This window comes from Ambystoma mexicanum, chromosome 5q, assembly GCF_040938575.1.
Source record: "Ambystoma mexicanum isolate Mex_15411 chromosome 5q, UKY_AmexF1_1, whole genome shotgun sequence".
Classification (NCBI taxonomy): Eukaryota; Metazoa; Chordata; class Amphibia; order Caudata; family Ambystomatidae; genus Ambystoma; species Ambystoma mexicanum.
In genome coordinates this window covers 1,312,956,833-1,312,974,218 of record NC_090933.1, presented here as the reverse complement: position 1 = coordinate 1,312,974,218, position 17,386 = coordinate 1,312,956,833, and the positions used below count along the sequence as shown (strand labels likewise).

At 46.8% G+C, this 17,386-nt stretch overlaps 1 protein-coding gene across 1 annotated transcript in view; it reads left to right on the top strand.

Annotated features, from left to right (window-relative positions):
* Window positions 1-17,386, top strand: part of LOC138498462 (zinc finger protein 271-like) — a 299,049-nt gene that overhangs the window by 145,077 nt on the left and 136,586 nt on the right. The gene's annotated exons all lie outside the window — the stretch shown is intronic.

Genomic DNA, 17,386 nt, shown 5'->3' with positions numbered 1-17,386 from the left:
ATTGCCCATAGATCACTCGTCATTTCCTAGGCGGGAAGGACAGTATTGCCCATAGATCACTCGTCATTCCTGGGTGGGAACGACAGTATTGCCCATAGATAACTGGTCATTTCCTAGGCGGGATGGACAGTATTGCCCATAGATCACTCGTCATTTCATAGGCGGGACGGACAGTATTGCCCATAGATCACTCATCATTTCCTAGGCGGGAAAGGCTGTATTGCCCATAGATCACTTGTCATTTCATAGGGGATGGACAGTATTGCCCATAGATCAGTCGTCATTTCTTAGGTGGGAAGGACAGTATTGCCCAAAAGTCACTCGTCATTTCCTAGGCGGGAAGGACAGTATTGTCCATAGATCACTTGTCATTTCCTAGGCCGGAAGTACAGTATTGCCCATGGATCAATCGTCATTTCCTAGGCGGGAATGAAAGTATTGCCAAAAGATCACTCGTCATTTCCTAGGTTGGAAGGACCGTATTGCCCATAGATCACTCGTCATTTCCTAGGCGGGAAGGACAGTATTGCTCATAGATCACTCGTCATTTCCTAGGCCGGAAGGACAGTATTGCCCATAGATCACTTGTCATTTCCTGGCTGGGAAGGACAGTATTACCCAAAGATCACTGGTCATTTCCTAGGCGGGAAGGACAGTATTGCCCATAGATCACTCGTAATTTCCTAGGCGGGAAGAGCAGTATTGCCCATGGATCACTCGTCATTTCCTAGGCCGGAAGGACAGTATTGGCCATAGATCACTCGTCATTTCCTAGGCCGGAAGGACAATATTGCCCAGACATCACTCGTCATTTTCTAGGCTGGAAGGACAGTATTGCCCATAGATCAGTCATCATTTCCTGGGTGGGAAGGACAGTATTGCCCATAGATGACTGGTAATTTCCTAGGTGGGAAGGACAGTATTGCCCATAGATCACTCGTTATTTCCGAGGTGCCAAGGACAGTATTGCCCATAGATCACTCATCATTTCCTAGGCGGGAAGGACAGTATTGCCCATAGATCAGTCATCATTTCCTGGGTGGGAAGGACAGTATTGCCCATAGATGACTGGTAATTTCCTAGGTGGGAAGGACAGTATTGCCCATAGATCACTCGTTATTTCCGAAGCGCCAAGGACAGTATTGCCCATAGATCACTCATCATTTCCTAGGCGGGAAGGACAGTATTGCCCATAGATTACTCATCATTTCCTAGGTGGGAAGGGCAGTATTGCCCATAGATCACTTTTCATTTCATAGGCGGGAAGGACAGTATTACCCATAGATCACTCGTCATTTCCTAGGCGGGAAGGACAGTTTGCACATAAATCACTCGTCATTTCCTAGGCTGGAAGGACAGTATTGCCCATAGATCACTCGTCATTTCCTAGGTGGGAAGGACAGTATTGCCCATAGATCAGTCATCATTTCATAGACAGGATGGACAGTATTGCCCATAGATCAGTCATCATTTCTTAGGTGGGAAGGACAGTATTGCCCAAAGGTCACTCGTCACTTCCTAGGTGGGAAGGAAAGTATTGCCCATAGATCACTTGTCATTTCCTAGGCCGGAAGGACAGTATTGCCCATAGATCACTCGTCATTTCCTAGGCCGGAAAAACAGTATTGCCCGTAGATCAGTCGTCATTTCCTGGGTGGGAAGGACAGTATTACCCAAAGATCACTGGTCATTTTCTAGGCGGGTAGGACAGTATTGCCCATAGATCACTCGTCATTTCCTATGTTGAAATGACTGCATTGCCCATAGGTCACTCGTCATTTCCTAGGCGGGAAGGACAGTATTGCCCATAGATCACTCGTCATTTCCTAGGCGGGAACGACAGTATTGCCCATAGATCACTCGTCATTTCCTAGGCAGGAAGGACAGTATTACCCATAGATCACTCGTCATTTCCTAGGAAGGAAGGACAGTATTGCCCATAGATCACTCGTCATTTCCTAGGCTGGAAGAACAGTATTGCCCATAGATCACTCATCATTTCCTAGGCGGGAAGGACAGTATTGCCCATAGATCAGTCGTAATTTCCTGGGTGGGAAGGACAATATTGCCCATAGATCACTCATCATTTCCTAGGTGGGAAGGGCAGTATTGCCCATAGATCACTTGTCATTTCATAGGCGGGATGGACAGTATTGCCCATAGATCAGTCGTCATTTCTTAGGTGGGAAGGACAGTATTGCCCAAAGGTCACTCGTCATTTCCTAGGCGGGAAGGACAGTATTGCCCATAGATCACTCGTCATTTCCTAGGCCGGAAAAACAGTATTGCCCATAGATCAATCGTCATTTCCTAGGCGGGAATGACATTATTGCCAAAAGATCACTCGTCATTTCCTAGGTTGGAAGGACAGTATTGCCCATAGATCACTCGACATTTCCTAGCCGGGAAGGACAGTATTGCCCATAGATCACTCGTCATTTCCTAGGCGGGAAGGACAGTATTGCCCATAGATCACTCGTCATTACCTAGGCGGGAACGACAGTATTACCCATAGATCACTCGTCATTTCCTAGGCAGGAAGGACAGTATTGCCCATAGATGACTGGTAATTTCCTAGGTGGGAAGGACAGTATTGCCCATAGATCACTCGTTATTTCCGAGGCGCCAAGGACAGTATTGCCCATAGATCACTCATCATTTCCTAGGCGGGAAGGACAGTATTGCCCATAGATCAGTCATCATTTCCTGGGTGGGAAGGACAGTATTGCCCATAGATGACTGGTAATTTCCTAGGTGGGAAGGACAGTATTGCCCATAGATCACTCGTTATTTCCGAGGCGCCAAGGACAGTATTGCCCATAGATCACTCATCATTTCCTAGGCGGGAAGGACAGTATTGCCCATAGATTACTCATCATTTCCTAGGTGGGAAGGGCAGTATTGCCCATAGATCACTTTTCATTTCATAGGCGGGAAGGACAGTATTACCCATAGATCACTCGTCATTTCCTAGGCGGGAAGGACAGTATTGCACATAAATCACTCGTCATTTCCTAGGCTGGAAGGACAGTATTGCCCATAGATCACTCGTCATTTCCTAGGTGGGAAGGACAGTATTGCCCATAGATCAGTCATCATTTCATAGACAGGATGGACAGTATTGCCCATAGATCAGTCATCATTTCTTAGGTGGGAAGGACAGTATTGCCCAAAGGTCACTCGTCATTTCCTAGGTGGGAAGGAAAGTATTGCCCATAGATCACTTGTCATTTCCTAGGCCGGAAGGACAGTATTGCCCATAGATCACTCGTCATTTCCTAGGCCGGAAAAACAGTATTGCCCATAGATCAGTCGTCATTTCCTGGGTGGGAAGGACAGTATTACCCAAAGATCACTGGTCATTTTCTAGGCGGGTAGGACAGTATTGCCCATAGATCACTCGTCATTTCCTATGTTGAAATGACTGCATTGCCCATAGGTCACTCGTCATTTCCTAGGCGGGAAGGACAGTATTGCCCATAGATCACTCGTCATTTCCTAGGCGGGAACGACAGTATTGCCCATAGATCACTCGTCATTTCCTAGGCAGGAAGGACAGTATTACCCATAGATCACTCGTCATTTCCTAGGCAGGAAGGACAGTATTGCCCATAGATCATTCGTCATTTCCTAGGCTGGAAGAACAGTATTGCCCATAGATCACTCATCATTTCCTAGGCGGGAAGGACAGTATTGCCCATAGATCAGTCGTAATTTCCTGGGTGGGAAGGACAATATTGCCCATAGATCACTCATCATTTCCTAGGTGGGAAGGGCAGTATTGCCCATAGATCACTTGTCATTTCATAGGCGGGATGGACAGTATTGCCCATAGATCAGTCGTCATTTCTTAGGTGGGAAGGACAGTATTGCCCAAAGGTCACTCGTCATTTCCTAGGCCGGAAAAACAGTATTGCCCATAGATCAATCGTCATTTCCTAGGTGGGAATGACATTATTGCCAAAAGATCACTCGTCATTTCCTAGGTTGGAAGGACAGTATTGCCCATAGATCACTCGTCATTTCCTAGCCGGGAAGGACAGTATTGCCCATAGATCACTCGTCATTTCCTAGGCGGGAAGGACAGTATTGCCCATAGATCACTCGTCATTACCTAGGCGGGAACGACAGTATTACCCATAGATCACTCGTCATTTCCTAGGCAGGAAGGACAGTATTGCCCATAGATCACTAGTCATTTGCTAGGCTGGAAGAACAGTATTGCCCATAGATCACTCATCATTTCCTAGGCGGGAAGGACAGTATTGCCCATAGATCACTCGTCATTTCCTAGGCCGGAAGAACAGTATTGCCCATAGTTCACTCGTCATTTCCTAGGCGGGAAGGACAGTATTGCCCATAGATCAGTCGTAATTTCCTGGGTGGGAAGGACAATATTGCCCATAGATCACTCATCATTTCCTAGGTGGGAAGGGCAGTATTGCCCATAGATCACTTGTCATTTCATAGGCGGGATGGACAGTATTGCTCATAGATCACTCGTCATTTCCTAGGCGGGAAGGAAAGTATTGCCCATAGATCACTCGTCATTTCCTAGGCGGGAAGGAAAGTATTGCCCATAGATCACTGGTCATTTCCTAGGCGGGAAGGACAGTATTGCCCATAGATCACTGGTCATTTCCTATGTTGGAAGGACTGCATTGCCCATAGATCACTTGTCATTTCCTAGGTGGGAAGGACAGTATTGCCCATATATCACTTGTCAATTCCTAGGCGGGAAGGACAGTATTACCCATAGATCATTCGTCATTTCCTATGCGGGAAGTACAGTATTGCCCATAGATCAATCATCATTTCCTAGGCGGGAAGGACAGTATTGCCCATAGATCACTCGTCATTTCCTAGGCCGGAAGGACAGTATTGCCCATAGATCACTCGTCATTTCCTAGGCCATAAGGACAGTATTGCCCATAGATCACTTGTCATTTCCTAGGCCGGAAGGACAGTATTGCCCATAGATCACTCGTCATTTCCTGGGTGGGAACGACAGTATTGCCCATAGATCACTCGTCATTTCCTAGGCCAGAAGGAGAGTATTGCCCATAGATCACTCGTCATTTCCTAGGCGGGAAGGACAGTATTGCCCATAGATCAGTCGTCATTCCTGGGTGGGAACGACAGTATTGCCCATAGATAACTGGTCATTTCCTAGGCGGGATGGACAGTATTGCCCATAGATCACTCGTCATTTCATAGGCGGGACGGACAGTATTGCCCTAGATCACTCATCATTTCCTAGGCGGGAAAGGCTGTATTGCCCATAGATCACTTGTCATTTCCTAGGCCGGAAGTACAGTATTGCCCATGGATCAATCGTCATTTCCTAGGCGGGAATGAAAGTATTGCCAAAAGATCACTCGTCATTTCCTAGGTTGGAAGGACAGTATTGCCCATAGATCACTCGTCATTTCCTAGGCGGGAAGGACAGTATTGCTCATAGATCACTCGTCATTTCCTAGGCCGGAAGGACAGTATTGCCCATAGATCACTTGTCATTTCCTGGCTGGGAAGGACAGTATTACCCAAAGATCACTGGTCATTTCCTAGGCGGGAAGGACAGTATTGCCCATAGATCACTCGTAATTTCCTAGGCGGGAAGAGCAGTATTGCCCATAGATCACTCGTCATTTCCTAGGCCGGAAGGACAGTATTGGCCATAGATCACTCGTCATTTCCTAGGCCGGAAGGACAATATTGCCCAGACATCACTCGTCATTTTCTAGGCTGGAAGGACAGTATTGCCCATAGATCAGTCATCATTTCCTGGGTGGGAAGGACAGTATTGCCCATAGATGACTGGTAATTTCCTAGGTGGGAAGGACAGTATTGCCCATAGATCACTCGTTATTTCCGAGGCGCCAAGGACAGTATTGCCCATAGATCACTCATCATTTCCTAGGCGGGAAGGACAGTATTGCCCATAGATCAGTCATCATTTCCTGGGTGGGAAGGACAGTATTGCCCATAGATGACTGGTAATTTCCTAGGTGGGAAGGACAGTATTGCCCATAGATCACTCGTTATTTCCGAGGCGCCAAGGACAGTATTGCCCATAGATCACTCATCATTTCCTAGGCGGGAAGGACAGTATTGCCCACAGATTACTCATCATTTCCTAGGTGGGAAGGGCAGTATTGCCCATAGATCACTTTTCATTTCATAGGCGGGAAGGACAGTATTACCCATAGATCACTCGTCATTTCCTAGGCGGGAAGGACAGTATTGCACATAAATCACTCGTCATTTCCTAGGCTGGAAGGACAGTATTGCCCATAGATCACTCGTCATTTCCTAGGTGGGAAGGACAGTATTGCCCATAGATCAGTCATCATTTCATAGACAGGATGGACAGTATTGCCCATAGATCAGTCATCATTTCTTAGGTGGGAAGGACAGTATTGCCCAAAGGTCACTCGTCATTTCCTAGGTGGGAAGGAAAGTATTGCCCATAGATCACTTGTCATTTCCTAGGCCGGAAGGACAGTATTGCCCATAGATCACTCGTCATTTCCTAGGCCGGAAAAACAGTATTGCCCATAGATCAGTCGTCATTTCCTGGGTGGGAAGGACAGTATTACCCAAAGATCACTGGTCATTTTCTAGGCGGGTAGGACAGTATTGCCCATAGATCACTCGTCATTTCCTATGTTGAAATGACTGCATTGCCCATAGGTCACTCGTCATTTCCTAGGCGGGAAGGACAGTATTGCCCAATGATCACTCGTCATTTCCTAGGCGGGAACGACAGTATTGCCCATAGATCACTCGTCATTTCCTAGGTAGGAAGGACAGTATTACCCATAGATCACTCATTTCCTAGGCAGGAAGGACAGTATTGCCCATAGATCACTCGTCATTTCCTAGGCTGGAAGAACAGTATTGCCCATAGATCACTCATCATTTCCTAGGCGGGAAGGACAGTATTGCCCATAGATCAGTCGTAATTTCCTGGGTGGGAAGGACAATATTGCCCATAGATCACTCATCATTTCCTAGGTGGGAAGGGCAGTATTGCCCATAGATCACTTGTCATTTCATAGGCGGGATGGACAGTATTGCCCATAGATCAGTCGTCATTTCTTAGGTGGGAAGGACAGTATTGCCCAAAGGTCACTCGTCATTTCCTAGGCGGGAAGGACAGTATTGCCCATAGATCACTCGTCATTTCCTAGGCCGGAAAAACAGTATTGCCCATAGATCAATCGTCATTTCCTAGGCGGGAATGACATTATTGCCAAAAGATCACTCGTCATTTCCTAGGTTGGAAGGACAGTATTGCCCATAGATCACTCGTCATTTCCTAGCTGGGAAGGACAGTATTGCCCATAGATCACTCGTCATTTGCTAGGCCGGAAGGACAGTATTGCCCATAGATCACTTGTCATTTCCTGGCTGGGAAGGACAGTATTACCCAAAGATCACTGGTCATTTCCTAGGCGGGAAGGACAGTATTGCCCATAGATCACTCGTAATTTCCTAGGCGGGAAGAGCAGTATTACCCATAGATCACTCGTCATTTCCTAGGCCGGAAGGACAGTATTGGCCATAGATCACTCGTCATTTCCTAGGCCGGAAGGACAATATTGCCCAGACATCACTCGTCATTTTCTAGGCTGGAAGGACAGTATTGCCCATAGATCAGTCATCATTTCCTGGGTGGGAAGGACAGTATTGCCCATAGATGACTGGTAATTTCCTAGGTGGGAAGGACAGTATTGCCCATAGATCACTCGTTATTTCCGAGGCGCCAAGGACAGTATTGCCCATAGATCACTTGTCATTTCATAGGCGGGATGGACAGTATTGCCCATAGATCAGTCGTCATTTCTTAGGTGGGAAGGACTGTATTGCCCAAAGGTCACTCGTCATTTCCTAGGCGGGAAGGACAGTATTTCCCATAGATCACTCGTCATTTCCTAGGCCGGAAAAACAGTATTGCCCATAGATCAATCGTCATTTCCTAGGCGGGAATGACATTATTGCCAAAAGATCACTCGTCATTTCCTAGGCCGGAAGGACAGTATTGCCCATAGATCACTCGTCATTTCCTAGGCCATAAGGACAGTATTGCCCATAGATCACTCGTCATTTCCTAGGCCGGATGGACAGTATTGCCCATAGATCACTCGTCATTTCCTGGGTGGGAAAGACAGTATTACCCATAGATCACTCGTCATTTCCTAGGCAGGAAGGACAGTATTGCCCATAGATCACTCGTCATTTCCTAGGCTGGAAGGACAGTATTGCCCATAGATCACTCATCATTTCCTAGGCGGGAAGGACAGGATTGCCCATAGATCACTCGTCATTTCCTAGGTGGGAAGGACAGTATTGCCCATAGATCAGTCATCATTTCGTGGGTGGGAAGGACGTTATTGCCCATAAATCACTTGTCATTTCATAGACAGGATGGACAGTATTGCCCATAGATCAGTCGTCATTTCTTAGGTGGAAAGGACAGTATTGCCCAAAGGTCACTCGTCATTTCCTAGGTGGGAAGGAAAGTATTGCCCATAGATCACTTGTCATTTCCTAGGCCGGAAGGACAGTATTGCCCATAGATCACTCGTCATTTCCTAGGCTGGAAGGACAGTATTGCCCATACATCAGTCATCATTTCCTGGGTGGGAAGGACAGTATTGCCCATAGATCATTGGTCATTTTCTAGGCTGGAAGGACAGTATTGCTCATAGATCACTCATCATTTCCAAGGCGGCAAGGACAGTATTGCTCATAGATAACTCTTCATCTCCTAGGCGGGAAGGACAGTATTGCCCATAGATCACTCATCATTTCCTAGGTGGGAAGGGCAGTATTGCCCATAGATCACTTGTTATTTCACAGGCGGGAAGGACAGTATTACCCATAGATCACTCGTCATTTCCTAGGCAGGAAGGACAGTATTGCCCATAGATCACTCGTCATTTCCTAGGAGGGAAGGACAGTATTGCCCATAGATCACTCCTCATTTCCTAGGCCGGAAGGACAGTATTGCCCATCGTCATTTCCTAGGTTGGAAGGACAGTATTGCCCATAGATCACTCGTCATTTCCTAGGCGAGAATGACAGTATTGCCCATAGATCACTCAACATTTCCTAGGCGGGAAGGACAGTATTGCCCATAGATTACTCGTCATTTCCTAGGCGGGAAGGACAGTATTACCCATATATGACTCGTCATTTCCTAGGCAGGAAGGACAGTATTGCCCATAGATTAATAGTCATTTCCTAGACGGGAAGGACAGTATTGCCCATAGATCACTCATCATTTCCTAGGCGGGAAGGACAGTATTGCCCATAGATCACTCGTCATTTCCTAGGCGGCAACGACAGTATTGCTCATAGATCACTTGTCATTTCATAGACAGGATGGACAGTATTGCCCATAGATCAGTCGTCATTTCTTAGGTGGAAAGGACAGTATTGCCCAAAGGTCACTCGTCATTTCCTAGGTGGGAAGGAAAGTATTGCCCATAGATCACTTGTCATTTCCTAGGCCGGAAGGACAGTATTGCCCATAGATCACTCGTCATTTCCTAGGCTGGAAGGACAGTATTGCCCATACATCAGTCATCATTTCCTGGGTGGGAAGGACAGTATTGCCCATAGATCATTGGTCATTTTCTAGGCTGGAAGGACAGTATTGCTCATAGATCACTCATCATTTCCAAGGCGGCAAGGACAGTATTGCTCATAGATAACTCTTCATCTCCTAGGCGGGAAGGACAGTATTGCCCATAGATCACTCATCATTTCCTAGGTGGGAAGGGCAGTATTGCCCATAGATCACTTGTTATTTCACAGGCGGGAAGGACAGTATTACCCATAGATCACTCGTCATTTCCTAGGCAGGAAGGACAGTATTGCCCATAGATCACTCGTCATTTCCTAGGAGGGAAGGACAGTATTGCCCATAGATCACTCCTCATTTCCTAGGCCGGAAGGACAGTATTGCCCATCGTCATTTCCTAGGTTGGAAGGACAGTATTGCCCATAGATCACTCGTCATTTCCTAGGCGAGAATGACAGTATTGCCCATAGATCACTCAACATTTCCTAGGCGGGAAGGACAGTATTGCCCATAGATTACTCGTCATTTCCTAGGCGGGAAGGACAGTATTACCCATATATGACTCGTCATTTCCTAGGCAGGAAGGACAGTATTGCCCATAGATTAATAGTCATTTCCTAGACGGGAAGGACAGTATTGCCCATAGATCACTCATCATTTCCTAGGCGGGAAGGACAGTATTGCCCATAGATCACTCGTCATTTCCTAGGCGGCAACGACAGTATTGCTCATAGATCACTTGTCATTTCATAGGCAGGAAGGACAGTATTGCCCATAGATCACTCGTCATTTCCTAGGAGGGAATGACAATATTGCCCATAGATCACTCGTCATTTCCTAAGCTGGAAGGACAGTATTGCCCATAGATCAATCGTCCTTTCTTAGGCGGGAATGACAGTATTGCCAAAAGATCACTCGTCATTTCCTAGGTTGGAAGGACAGTATTGCCCATAGATCACTCATCATTTCCTAGGCGGGAAGGACTGTATTGCTCATATGTCACTCGTCATTTCCTAGTCCGGAAGGACAGTATTGCCCATAGATCACTTGTCATTTCCTAGGCGGGAAGGACAGTATTGCTTATAGATCACTCGTCATTTCCTAGGCTGGAAGGACAGTATTGCCCATAGATCACTCATCGTTTCCTAGGCGGGAAGGACAGGATTGCCCATAGATCACTTGTCATTTCCTAGGCGAGAAGGACAGTATTGCCCATAGATCACTCGTCATTTCCTAGGCGAGAAGGACAGTATTGCCCATAGATCAGTCGTCATTTCCTGGGCGGGAAGGACAGTATTACCCAAAGATCACTGGTCATTTCCTAGGCAGGAAGGACAGTATTGCCCATAGATCACTTGTCATTTCATAGGCGGGGTGGACAGTATTGCCCATAGATCACTCGTCATTTCCTAGGCGGGAAGGACAGTATTACCCATAGATGTCTCATCATTTCCTAGGCGGGAAGGACAGTATTGCCCATAGATCACTCATCATTTCCTAGGCGGGAAGGACAGTATTGCCCATAGATCACTCGTCATTTCCTAGGCTGGAAGGGCAGTATTGCCCATAGAACACTCGTCATTTCCAAGGCCAGAAGGACAATATTGCCCATAGATCACTCGTCATTTTCTAGGTTGGAAGGACAGTATTGCCCATAGATCAGTCATCATTTCCTGGGTGGGAAGGACAGTATTGCCCATAGATGACTGTTAATTTCCTAGGCAGGAAGGACAGTATTGCCCATAGATCACTCGTTATTTCCGAGGCGGCAAGGACAGTATTGCCCATAGATCACTCATCATTTCATAGGCGGGAAGGACAGTATTGCCCATAGATCACTCGTCATTTCCTATGTTGAAATGACTGCATTGCCCATAGGTCACTCGTCATTTCCTAGGCGGTAAGGACCGTATTCCCCATAGATCACTCGTCATTTCCTAGGCGGGAAGGACAGTAATGCCCATAGATCACTCGTCATTTCCTAGGCGGGAAGGACAGTATTGCCCATAGATCACTCATCATTTCCTAGGCGGGAAGGACAGGATTGCCCATAGATCACTCATCATTTCCTAGGTGGGAAGGACAGGATTGCCCATAGATCACTCATCATTTCCTAGGTGGGAAGGAAAGTATTGCCCATAGATCACTTGTCATTTCCTAGGCCGGAAGGACAGTATTGCCCATAGATCACTCGTCATTTCCTAGGCTGGAAGGACAGTATTGCCCATACATCAGTCATCATTTCCTGGGTGGGAAGGACAGTATTGCCCATAGATCATTGGTCATTTTCTAGGCTGGAAGGACAGTATTGCTCATAGATCACTCATCATTTCCAAGGCGGCAAGGACAGTATTGCTCATAGATAACTCTTCATCTCCTAGGCGGGAAGGACAGTATTGCCCATAGATCACTCATCATTTCCTAGGTGGGAAGGGCAGTATTGCCCATAGATCACTTGTTATTTCACAGGCGGGAAGGACAGTATTACCCATAGATCACTCGTCATTTCCTAGGCAGGAAGGACAGTATTGCCCATAGATCACTCGTCATTTCCTAGGAGGGAAGGACAGTATTGCCCATAGATCACTCCTCATTTCCTAGGCCGGAAGGACAGTATTGCCCATCGTCATTTCCTAGGTTGGAAGGACAGTATTGCCCATAGATCACTCGTCATTTCCTAGGCGAGAATGACAGTATTGCCCATAGATCACTCAACATTTCCTAGGCGGGAAGGACAGTATTACCCATATATGACTCGTCATTTCCTAGGCAGGAAGGACAGTATTGCCCATAGATTAATAGTCATTTCCTAGACGGGAAGGACAGTATTGCCCATAGATCACTCATCATTTCCTAGGCGGGAAGGACAGTATTGCCCATAGATCACTCGTCATTTCCTAGGTGGCAACGACAGTATTGCTCATAGATCACTTGTCATTTCATAGGCAGGAAGGACAGTATTGCCCATAGATCACTCGTCATTTCCTAGGAGGGAATGACAATATTGCCCATAGATCACTCGTCATTTCCTAAGCTGGAAGGACAGTATTGCCCATAGATCAATCGTCCTTTCTTAGGCGGGAATGACAGTATTGCCAAAAGATCACTCGTCATTTCCTAGGTTGGAAGGACAGTATTGCCCATAGATCACTCATCATTTCCTAGGCGGGAAGGACTGTATTGCTCATATGTCACTCGTCATTTCCTAGTCCGGAAGGACAGTATTGCCCATAGATCACTTGTCATTTCCTAGGCGGGAAGGACAGTATTGCTTATAGATCACTCGTCATTTCCTAGGCTGGAAGGACAGTATTGCCCATAGATCACTCATCGTTTCCTAGGCGGGAAGGACAGGATTGCCCATAGATCACTTGTCATTTCCTAGGCGAGAAGGACAGTATTGCCCATAGATCACTCGTCATTTCCTAGGCGAGAAGGACAGTATTGCCCATAGATCAGTCGTCATTTCCTGGGCGGGAAGGACAGTATTACCCAAAGATCACTGGTCATTTCCTAGGCAGGAAGGACAGTATTGCCCATAGATCACTTGTCATTTCATAGGCGGGGTGGACAGTATTGCCCATAGATCACTCGTCATTTCCTAGGCGGGAAGGACAGTATTACCCATAGATGTCTCATCATTTCCTAGGCGGGAAGGACAGTATTGCCCATAGATCACTCATCATTTCCTAGGCGGGAAGGACAGTATTGCCCATAGATCACTCGTCATTTCCTAGGCTGGAAGGGCAGTATTGCCCATAGAACACTCGTCATTTCCAAGGCCAGAAGGACAATATTGCCCATAGATCACTCGTCATTTTCTAGGTTGGAAGGACAGTATTGCCCATAGATCAGTCATCATTTCCTGGGTGGGAAGGACAGTATTGCCCATAGATGACTGTTGATTTCCTAGGCAGGAAGGACAGTATTGCCCATAGATCACTCGTTATTTCCGAGGCGGCAAGGACAGTATTGCCCATAGATCACTCATCATTTCATAGGCGGGAAGGACAGTATTGCCCATAGATCACTCGTCATTTCCTATGTTGAAATGACTGCATTGCCCATAGGTCACTCGTCATTTCCTAGGCGGTAAGGACCGTATTCCCCATAGATCACTCGTCATTTCCTAGGCGGGAAGGACAGTAATGCCCATAGATCACTCGTCATTTCCTAGGCGGGAAGGACAGTATTGCCCATAGATCACTCATCATTTCCTAGGCGGGAAGGACAGGATTGCCCATAGATCACTCATCATTTCCTAGGTGGGAAGGACAGGATTGCCCATAGATCACTCATCATTTCCTAGGTGGGAAGGACAGTATTGCCCATAGATCACTGGTCATTTCCTAGGCCGGAAGTACAGTATTGCCCATGGATCAATCGTCATTTCCTAGGCGGGAATGAAAGTATTGCCAAAAGATCACTCGTCATTTCCTAGGTTGGAAGGACAGTATTGCCCATAGATCACTCGTCATTTCCTAGGCGGGAAGGACAGTATTGCTCATAGATCACTCGTCATTTCCTAGGCCGGAAGGACAGTATTGCCCATAGATCACTTGTCATTTCCTGGGCGGGAAGGACAGTATTACCCATAGATCACTCGTCATTTCCTAGGCGGGAAGAACAGTATTGCCCATAGATCACTCGTCATTTCCTAGGCCGGAAGGACAGTATTGCCCATAGATCACTCGTCATTTCCTAGGCCGGAAGGACAATATTGCCCAGACATCACTCGTCATTTTCTAGGCTGGAAGGACAGTATTGCCCATAGATCAGTCGTCATTTCCTGGGCGGGAAGGACAGTATTACCCAAAGATCACTGGTCATTTCCTAGGCAGGAAGGACAGTATTGCCCATAGATCACTTGTCATTTCATAGGCGGGGTGGACAGTATTGCCCATAGATCACTCGTCATTTCCTAGGCGGGAAGGACAGTATTACCCATAGATGTCTCATCATTTCCTAGGCGGGAAGGACAGTATTGCCCATAGATCACTCATCATTTCCTAGGCGGGAAGGACAGTATTGCCCATAGATCACTCGTCATTTCCTAGGCTGGAAGGGCAGTATTGCCCATAGAACACTCGTCATTTCCAAGGCCAGAAGGACAATATTGCCCATAGATCACTCGTCATTTTCTAGGTTGGAAGGACAGTATTGCCCATAGATCAGTCATCATTTCCTGGGTGGGAAGGACAGTATTGCCCATAGATGACTGTTAATTTCCTAGGCAGGAAGGACAGTATTGCCCATAGATCACTCGTTATTTCCGAGGCGGCAAGGACAGTATTGCCCATAGATCACTCATCATTTCATAGGCGGGAAGGACAGTATTGCCCATAGATCACTCGTCATTTCCTATGTTGAAATGACTGCATTGCCCATAGGTCACTCGTCATTTCCTAGGCGGTAAGGACCGTATTCCCCATAGATCACTCGTCATTTCCTAGGCGGGAAGGACAGTAATGCCCATAGATCACTCGTCATTTCCTAGGCGGGAAGGACAGTATTGCCCATAGATCACTCATCATTTCCTAGGCGGGAAGGACAGGATTGCCCATAGATCACTCATCATTTCCTAGGTGGGAAGGACAGTATTGTCCATAGATCACTTGTCATTTCCTAGGCCGGAAGTACAGTATTGCCCATGGATCAATCGTCATTTCCTAGGCGGGAATGAAAGTATTGCCAAAAGATCACTCGTCATTTCCTAGGTTGGAAGGACAGTATTGCCCATAGATCACTCGTCATTTCCTAGGCGGGAAGGACAGTATTGCTCATAGATCACTCGTCATTTCCTAGGCCGGAAGGACAGTATTGCCCATAGATCACTTGTCATTTCCTGGGCGGGAAGGACAGTATTACCCATAGATCACTCGTCATTTCCTAGGCGGGAAGAACAGTATTGCCCATAGATCACTCGTCATTTCCTAGGCCGGAAGGACAGTATTGCCCATAGATCACTCGTCATTTCCTAGGCCGGAAGGACAATATTGCCCAGACATCACTCGTCATTTTCTAGGCTGGAAGGACAGTATTGCCCATAGATCAGTCATCATTTCCTGGGTGGGAAGGACAGTATTGCCCATAGATGACTGGTATTTTCCTAGGTGGGAAGGACAGTATTGCCCATAGATCACTCGTTATTTCCGAGGCGCCAAGGACAGTATTGCCCATAGATCACTCATCATTTCCTAGGCGGGAAGGACAGTATTGCCCATAGATCAGTCATCATTTCCTGGGTGGGAAGGACAGTATTGCCCATAGATGACTGGTAATTTCCTAGGTGGGAAGGACAGTATTGCCCATAGATCACTCGTTATTTCCGAGGCGCCAAGGACAGTATTGCCCATAGATCACTCATCATTTCCTAGGCGGGAAGGACAGTATTGCCCATAGATCACTCATCATTTCCTAGGTGGGAAGGGCAGTATTGCCCATAGATCACTTTTCATTTCATAGGCGGGAAGGACAGTATTACCCATAGATCACTCGTCATTTCCTAGGCGGGAAGGACAGTATTGCACATAAATCACTCGTCATTTCCTAGACTGGAAGGACAGTATTGCCCATAGATCACTCGTCATTTCCTAGGTGGGAAGGACAGTATTGCCCATAGATCAGTCATCATTTCATAGACAGGATGGACAGTATTGCCCATAGATCAGTCATCATTTCTTAGGTGGGAAGGACAGTATTGCCCAAAGGTCACTCGTCATTTCCTAGGTGGGAAGGAAAGTATTGCCCATAGATCACTTGTCATTTCCTAGGCCGGAAGGACAGTATTGCCCATAGATCACTCGTCATTTCCTAGGCCGGAAAAACAGTATTGCCCATAGATCAGTCGTCATTTCCTGGGTGGGAAGGACAGTATTACCCAAAGATCACTGGTCATTTTCTAGGCGGGTAGGACAGTATTGCCCATAGATCACTCGTCATTTCCTATGTTGAAATGACTGCATTGCCCATAGGTCACTCGTCATTTCCTAGGCGGGAAGGACAGTATTGCCCATAGATCACTCGTCATTTCCTAGGCAGGAAGGACAGTATTACCCATAGATCACTCGTCATTTCCTAGGCAGGAAGGACAGTATTGCCCATAGATCACTCGTCATTTCCTAGGCTGGAAGAACAGTATTGCCCATAGATCACTCATCATTTCCTAGGCGGGAAGGACAGTATTGCCCATAGATCAGTCGTAATTTCCTGGGTGGGAAGGACAATATTGCCCATAGAGCACTCATCATTTCCTAGGTGGGAAGGGCAGTATTGCCCATAGATCACTTGTCATTTCATAGGCGGGATGGACAGTATTGCCCATAGATCAGTCGTCATTTCTTAGGTGGGAAGGACAGTATTGCCCAAAGGTCACTCGTCATTTCCTAGGCCGGAAAAACAGTATTGCCCATAGATCAATCGTCATTTCCTAGGCGGGAATGACATTATTGCCAAAAGATCACTCGTCATTTCCTAGGTTGGAAGGACAGTATTGCCCATAGATCACTCGTCATTTCCTAGCCGGGAAGGACAGTATTGCCCATAGATCACTCGTCATTTCCTAGGCGGGAAGGACAGTATTGCCCATAGATCACTCGTCATTACCTAGGCGGGAACAACAGTATTACCCATAGATCACTCGTCATTTCCTAGGCAGGAAGGACAGTATTGCCCATAGATCACTGGTCATTTGCTAGGCTGGAAGAACAGTATTGCCCATAGATCACTCATCATTTCCTAGGCGGGAAGGACAGTATTGCCCATAGATCACTCGTCATTTCCTAGGCTGGAAGA